Genomic DNA, 7299 nt, shown 5'->3' with positions numbered 1-7299 from the left:
GACGCTCCGCTCACACACGCGCCGCTTTTATAGCACGGGCTCTCCTCAGCACATTTCCATGAAACCAATAGGCACGGGTCTCCTCGTCCTCAGCTCCACACTGAGGACCTGCCTTCATATTTTCAATAATCTGACACGTGTTTGGCTTGTTTTCAGTTGCTGCTGTCAGGTGGACGCAGGGGGTGATGAAAATTCAAGCAAAATCACGAAACAGTCTACATCCCCAATAACAAAAACATTTATCTTGACATATTGACCACTGGATGTGTAATATATTTTGAACAATCTGCACACACATTAAAATGAACAACACATTGGAGCACCACCACAGCCTGAGGCTTTATGTTTTTGAAAGACATCCTCTTCTATACTAAATGAATCATCTATTGCTGTTTCTGGACATCTACGTACATGCGGACAGCCCCCACACTAAAGGCTACAGGTATATATATTTGTATTCACCCTCACTTGGACTTCTGTGGATGTTTTAGAGCCGTGAATCACACTGGGTATATTTAGCATTGAGCATTGGAACTGATCAACAAAAAAATGATCTAAATTAAGTATAAATATAACTAGGACTGCAGCAGTGTACAGGTTTTAAGGCATACCGTGGTAAATTGATGGTTATTTGCTTGTCTAATTCTACCATATTATTGTTATTAGAAATGTAAATATTTCAAATTTATATCAAGTTTCATGTCTGTCAGGACATAATATTTTGTGATATTATGATGAAGCATTTGTTCAAACAAAAAACCCCTTCTGTTTTCATTCTGTATACAACGATACTGTGAAACTGAAATGGTTATCCCCTCCTTAAAAATGTGCACCTTAAATCCTGAGTGTTAAGTGCCTCATGTGTGTTCTCATAGGCTCACATTGGGTGTCCTGTCACTTGTAACCTCAAACAGAGAGGATATTCTATTTCTTGTGATCATCACTGTTAGTTACCAACGTGAAACCTAACCAGGTAGTTTTGTTGCCTAAGCCTAACCAAACTGTGACTGTACTTGTGATTGGTTACCTCGTCAGAAGCTTACAGTGAAACAATCAATAACAGCTGCATAGAAGAGCTCCTGCAGATATTTCATCATGGTGGATTTCAACTGTATCTGACTGAATTCTCTGGTTGTGTTTTGGTTGCGTCTGGTTTGTAAAACAAAGCACAGCAGAGCACAGCAGTTCTAATGTTGCTTGGTTTCTGCAAGGTGTGGTTTACCACCAGGCTGCCCACTGTTCAGACAGGTCTCTTCAGTCCAGACACACTCTGGCAGCATCGAGCGGCTCTAAAGGAGAAATATAACCCAAGAAGACCAACAGCAGGTCGGTTAGGAGGGATTGCGACTGCCTAAGAGGTTGGTGTGTTTACTGGGGAAACTACAGGTCACAATCCCCTGTATTAGCAGAGACTCTAACTTTGCTATTATCTCCCCCGACTTTTTTTTCCTCATGTCCCTTCCAGAGCTCTGTAAAAATTCACAAAGTTGATAAAAGTCAATAAAAAATCTCAAACCCTGCTTGTTCACGAGATACTCAAGTGCAAGATCCATTAATCCAGCACTGATTGCTATGTATGAAGTCTTTCTCCATCTTTACACTCTGTCACCAGACTTCCTAAAGACATTCCGGCAGAAAACTTCATAGACGATCACATTCCATGTACATGTGTGATAGATGATAGATAGATGTGAGGTCAAATACACCAATTATTGAAAAACAATGTAAAATCGGCCGCAGACCTTGCAGAAGCGTGCAGTGCAACGTCCTGCAAAACCACGCCCATCTGGTTGAAATACATTTTTAGTGTGACCCATAAGGTGACAAGTGGATTTAGTACTAGAGGGTCCAACAGGTTGTTAATCCCTGACAAGTGTCAAACACTGTGTTGTATTGAACAGCTAAATCTTGCTTTTCGTAGAACCCCATATCTTTCAACACATGTGCATGTGTTTGTGAACAGTCATTAATCATTTATCATTGATCATTAATCAAGCTGTGTTTGGCATACTCTAAATCTGTCACATTTTAATCAGAGTGTTCTGCTGCTTAGAGCTCCAACTGAGCCAGTGTCCCTGAGGATCCACATTTGGGGCTAATTGATCACCCGTCACTCTGAGCATTGATTTATTTGGATTGCTCACAGACACAGAATGCCATCAGCTACTTGAGTTACAGCTTCAGTCTTGAGCAGCACTTAAGTTTGGTCAGGAGCTCACATCATTATCGTAGAATTGAAAAAATAAGTTACACACATTTATCAGTTTTCACATGATACATGTTGTACAGGCAACTCTCATTTCATTCTCTAATTAGTGTTGCAGCAGGAGGCTGGGAGGTGGCAGCCAGAACATTCATTCAAAGTATACCCACAGCAAAACAAAACAACAAAAAAAACAGTGTAATATTATTTTGGTTTTAAATCTTTCAACTTATTGCTTGTCAAAGCGCATTATTCTATTTAAAGCTGCTCAGGGTATTTTTGTGTAATGCTTCAAAGAGAAGAAAGGCTCCAGGATTACTGGATATGACCACACTCTCTCTAGTTTCTACTGCCTTTAAATGCAAATATTGATACTGTTCATGTCTGCATGCCATAGAGGAATATACTGTTGATGTTTTCATCAATCACTGCACTGTCTGACTGCAGAGGGATAAAGGAAGTCTGTATTTTTTGTGTTCCAGTTTATCACTGAGAAGTGTATTGCCTAGATATCTAAAGCCGCTACAATCCATATTTTTAGAATAACAGTGGATCAAATGACAAACACATCACCTGACTGCAGTTATCTTTAACTCAGCGGAGCGTTTTAGCCTCTTTCAGTTCATTGTTTTGGTTTTTCTGGTGTTTGCTTTCACTACTCTCATAGCGTCACCTGTTTTCAGTGAAAGAGCTCTAAAACCCACTGTTCACTATCTACCAACTAACTGGTGAACATAGTGGAGCATGTAGCAGCTAAGTCTTCAAATGTACAGATCTGTTATTTAAAGCTGGACTTCCTGGATTGTATTTCATGTCTTCATACCCACGAAAGATTCCGATATTTCTCTTAGGAGTAAGTGGAGACAAAAACAGGGTCATGAGGAGATTGAATATTGGACTTTCATTTATCAGGAGGCCAGAAACATGACACCAGATAAATACTAACGTTGTTCTGTGTGTGCTTGATAGGTAACCGTATGCTAACAAGTTTGCCATGTCAACCTAAATGCATTATATGCAGTTCAGATAAGGTGTATAAGACAAACTGGAGTCTGCACAAAAGGCGACTTATGCAGAAATTATTACTGACGGTTTAAAAAAATATTTCCGGTACCGGTTTTGAATTTCTGAAGAAGAAGACAGAGCATCTACATGAACATTAAAGTTCATAAAAGGTGACAATATGTCAATGTTCTGTTAACATGCTAACATGTTCTGCTGCCTGTAAGTGGACAAAAAGTCATTATTGCAGGTTTAAGGTTTTTGAGTGGTGGTACAGTGTTGCATTTACAATAATGGAAATTACCTAAAGTCTTTTTAAAGGAATACTATGCAGGATTTTCAGCAAAAACTAAACAAAAAAACAATGTATAGACCCCCCTTAAAAATAACCCCTCTCAACTCTCCACTTTTAACCCACAAGAAGTGTGTGGCAGTGTCTGTATCCACAGAGAGCCTGCCCTCTGCCTGTATTTTCTTATTTTCTTAAGCTGGGCTCAGACTACAGGAGTATCGGGCGGATTTAACCCCGATTCGCCCCTCCCAACAATCGGAGGATCAATCTGGTCAGAGCGATTGGTCGCTCTTGAAGGTTGGCCCAGATTATCTGTTAATGTGAGGGGTTTATAGATCCAGCCTGAAACCTCCCAAACTACTCCAGACTCATCGGGGCTGCTTGATAAACATCAAATGTGTTTGACTGATATTGTGTTTAATAACACAATATGATATCAAACGTGTTTGATATTTAGGATTCAAAATCTGGACGACTGCGATTGTATTTTCACAACGGTCAATGAGAGAGATATCCTGGAGCAGCTGCCAATGTTGCCCAGCAACAGTGAACAGCCCTAGCCCTTGAGGCTAACTTTAGCAAGCATACTACTGTTGACGGGTAATAAAACCGACAATTAAATCTCCCCTCATGTTCTCATTGAAGAATTGACTGCCTAGGATGAAAGCATCTCCCCGATGATTTTATCATCCAGACTCGTTTCTACTGCTTTTTTATTTCTCACTGCAAAGTATTAACGTTAGACCTACTACTGCAAGTTGTCTCTGTTTGTTTACATTTGAGATCATGTGAGAGAGATCATGTGAAGTGCTGCATTGTTCCCCTCTGGCACGATACTCTTAATAATATCCTGTAGTGTGTGATGCGGCATTACTTTCAAGTCTTGTAGTGTTTGCATGTTTGAGATAAGATCATCTGTGAAGATTCTCCTTATGTGCTTGATGCAACCCAATTTCACAGTCTTTAGGATTTTAAAAGTCCTGTAGTCTGAGCCCAGTCTTAGTACTATGCTGTGTTTGGGATGTTTCTGGGCGTCACCCTGTGGGCATTAGGTGTGTAGCCTCCAGCCAATAACAGTGCAAGTCTTAAAAATGTAGTGACCAGGTTACATTACTGTCTCATCTCTCTACTTTTCTCTGTGTCATTAGCTGTAGATCTCTGTCTGTTTGACCGAGGGCGGGTGTACACACACACACACACACACACACAGAGCAGAGAGGTAATCAGTAGACAGGATGAAGTCACATTTACACTGTAGCTCACTTGACCCCAGCTGCTTTCTTGGTTTAGCTGAGCCAGGAAAGAGGGGCCAGCTTCGAATGGTTTGTTTTTTCAAACTGCAATCAAAAAAATCTGAATAGTATAGGATATCTTTAATGCATCTATTGTGCTGGATGATCAGACATTGTTCGGTCACATCATGAAATGAATGGATACAGTCAATCCTTGATTGTCAGAGAAGATGTGTCCACTGTTACACAGATGTAATTGGTCGTTCTAAAGGATGATTAAATGCAGCAGAGGATGGGATTGGTCATAGAAATATATCTTGCTGAACAGTTTTGTAAAATGACCATGGTTAGTAATCAACTCTATAGTATGTAGTTGGCCTGATAATGAGACTGAATTGCTGTTTTCACGTAATTGAAAAAGTCTTGGGTGTGGGCAGCAATACAAGGTCTGGAACCAGGCTGATATCTATTTTTGCTGCATTGTGAACACAATTATGGTAAACACACATCCAATTCTGCGCGCACAGAGTCATTATTGCTGCTGGCAAGAATCAAAGGCAATCAAAGGACTGCTTTAAACTGCTCGGACACGTTTTCATTTGCAGCTCATTGATCGAGGCGGTCATTAAAAGAGCAGCGATGGATAAGAATACAAAATAATGATGTAAACAAGGGGGCACTGCGAGGCTGACAGGGATCTACTGTAATGAGTCAGGGCTCCAGCCTGTAGATAGGCAACTGAAGAACATTAGTCACTGTTGTCTTATTTTAATAAGTGAGGTCTCATTAAAGTGCCATACACCAGCATTTAATATCACATTTATTTTTGATACATTAGAGCAATTACAGTGGCAACAACAAACAAGATCATAGAGTTGCTGTGAAGACTGTCTGCCACACTGACATGTCTACATGCACGCTAATCAATCATCATTCTGAATGTGACAGTGTTTTTCGGGTCATGTAAACAGCATATTCAGTTTGAATATTCTGAATTAAGCTTTGTTCCAAAAATAGCATTTTCAGATTAAGTCATGTGGGATATTCCGATATTAAGTTTTTAGACACCACTCTCGCTAATGTAGCAACTTCTAATCAAGAACATGTCTGATGTAAATTTGCAAATGGCACTGGTGAGAGGCAAATAGAGAAAAAACACGCTTAATTGGTGAAATCCTGGTTATTATATAAGGGGCTTTCCCTTCTTTTCCTGTTTATCTTCTTGTGCACTGATTCACAGCCAATCACAGTGATTTCACTCACTGACGATTCTACATGCTCAATTAGCCAAAGAGCTGCCTGCAAGGGCCGACTAGTGGCACTGGTGTAGGACACACAGCAACAACGAGGGCCACAGATGCTCACAGACGGCTCCGACATTGGCTGACGGTTCACCATTGGCTTGGTGTGCCAGGGCCCTTTAGGTTAAAAGGAATTTGTGATAAGATGGCGTTTATGCTGCCTAGACTGTGGATCAACAGATCTTGGCCTTGTATGAGCACGTGTGTCATCCTTCTCAAACAAAGCATCCTGATCTTCAAGGTTGGGGTTGTTTCCTCGGATGCCGATATTGTAGAGGACACAGACATATACGATTATCGCATTCATTTCATCCATGCCTGCAATGTCGATGCCCAACCTCAATCCTGGGAACCTTTTCTTCAAGAGACCAAAGGCTCGCTCAATGACCTGATGCTTTGATGCAAGGGTGACGTTATAGCTGGTTATGTTATGGAGCAAGAAGCCAGAGTTGCACTTGATTTGCAGCATCTCCTTAGATCTGAAATTCACCACTCAATGTAAGACCCAAGCCTCCGATGAACAGACTGGACTTGTGGAATGCATCAGCATCATGCACGCATACAAGGCAACCAACACTGATGTTGATGAATTTCAGATTTTCTCTCCATGTTCTCTGTTGGATGACACTGTGTAACAGCTTCCTGTTGAGATATCATATGCATCTGGGGGCTTGCAGCTGGGGATATGACTCCCACCAATGCATCCAAGAACTCCTGGAAGTCCGAGGTCCCATAATATTGAATGCCTCTGAAATGTGCTGTAATTGCAGAAACTCTGGCCACGTGGTCATACACTCAAGGAGGCGATGGAAACAGCACTGCAGATTTGCATCATATTCTCCGTCACATCAGAGAAGTATGGTGGTATCCCTGGAACCCAGATACCTGCACAGAAGAGCAAGTTTCTTTTTCTGCTGTGACGGCTTTTCAACCAGCTTAAGCATCGTTTAGCTTATTCTCTGTCTGCTCCAAAGGTACTCACAGAAATACTGAATATGTACCAGAACAAGTTCTCTCAGAATGATGGCACCATGTTCCCCCAGTCATTTTGTGACTCTTCTGTGATCCTTGTAGTATGTATAATAGTAGGGTTATTATGAAGTACACTCCATTATAGAAAATTACTCAAAACATTTTGACTTGGGTAGACAGCATATTTCCCCAAATAATCCTAAATCATTTAATATTGCGACTACAGTCTTCGCCCTAAGTAGCGGAATTCAATACATTATGCTTAACTGAATGAGCAAATACCAAAAAATGTAGGCA

Source organism: Pagrus major, chromosome 13 (assembly GCF_040436345.1).
Source record: "Pagrus major chromosome 13, Pma_NU_1.0".
NCBI classification, from domain to species: domain Eukaryota; kingdom Metazoa; phylum Chordata; class Actinopteri; order Spariformes; family Sparidae; genus Pagrus; species Pagrus major.
The sequence above is the reverse complement of the archived record's forward strand: the minus strand, read 5'-3'. Positions refer to the sequence as shown.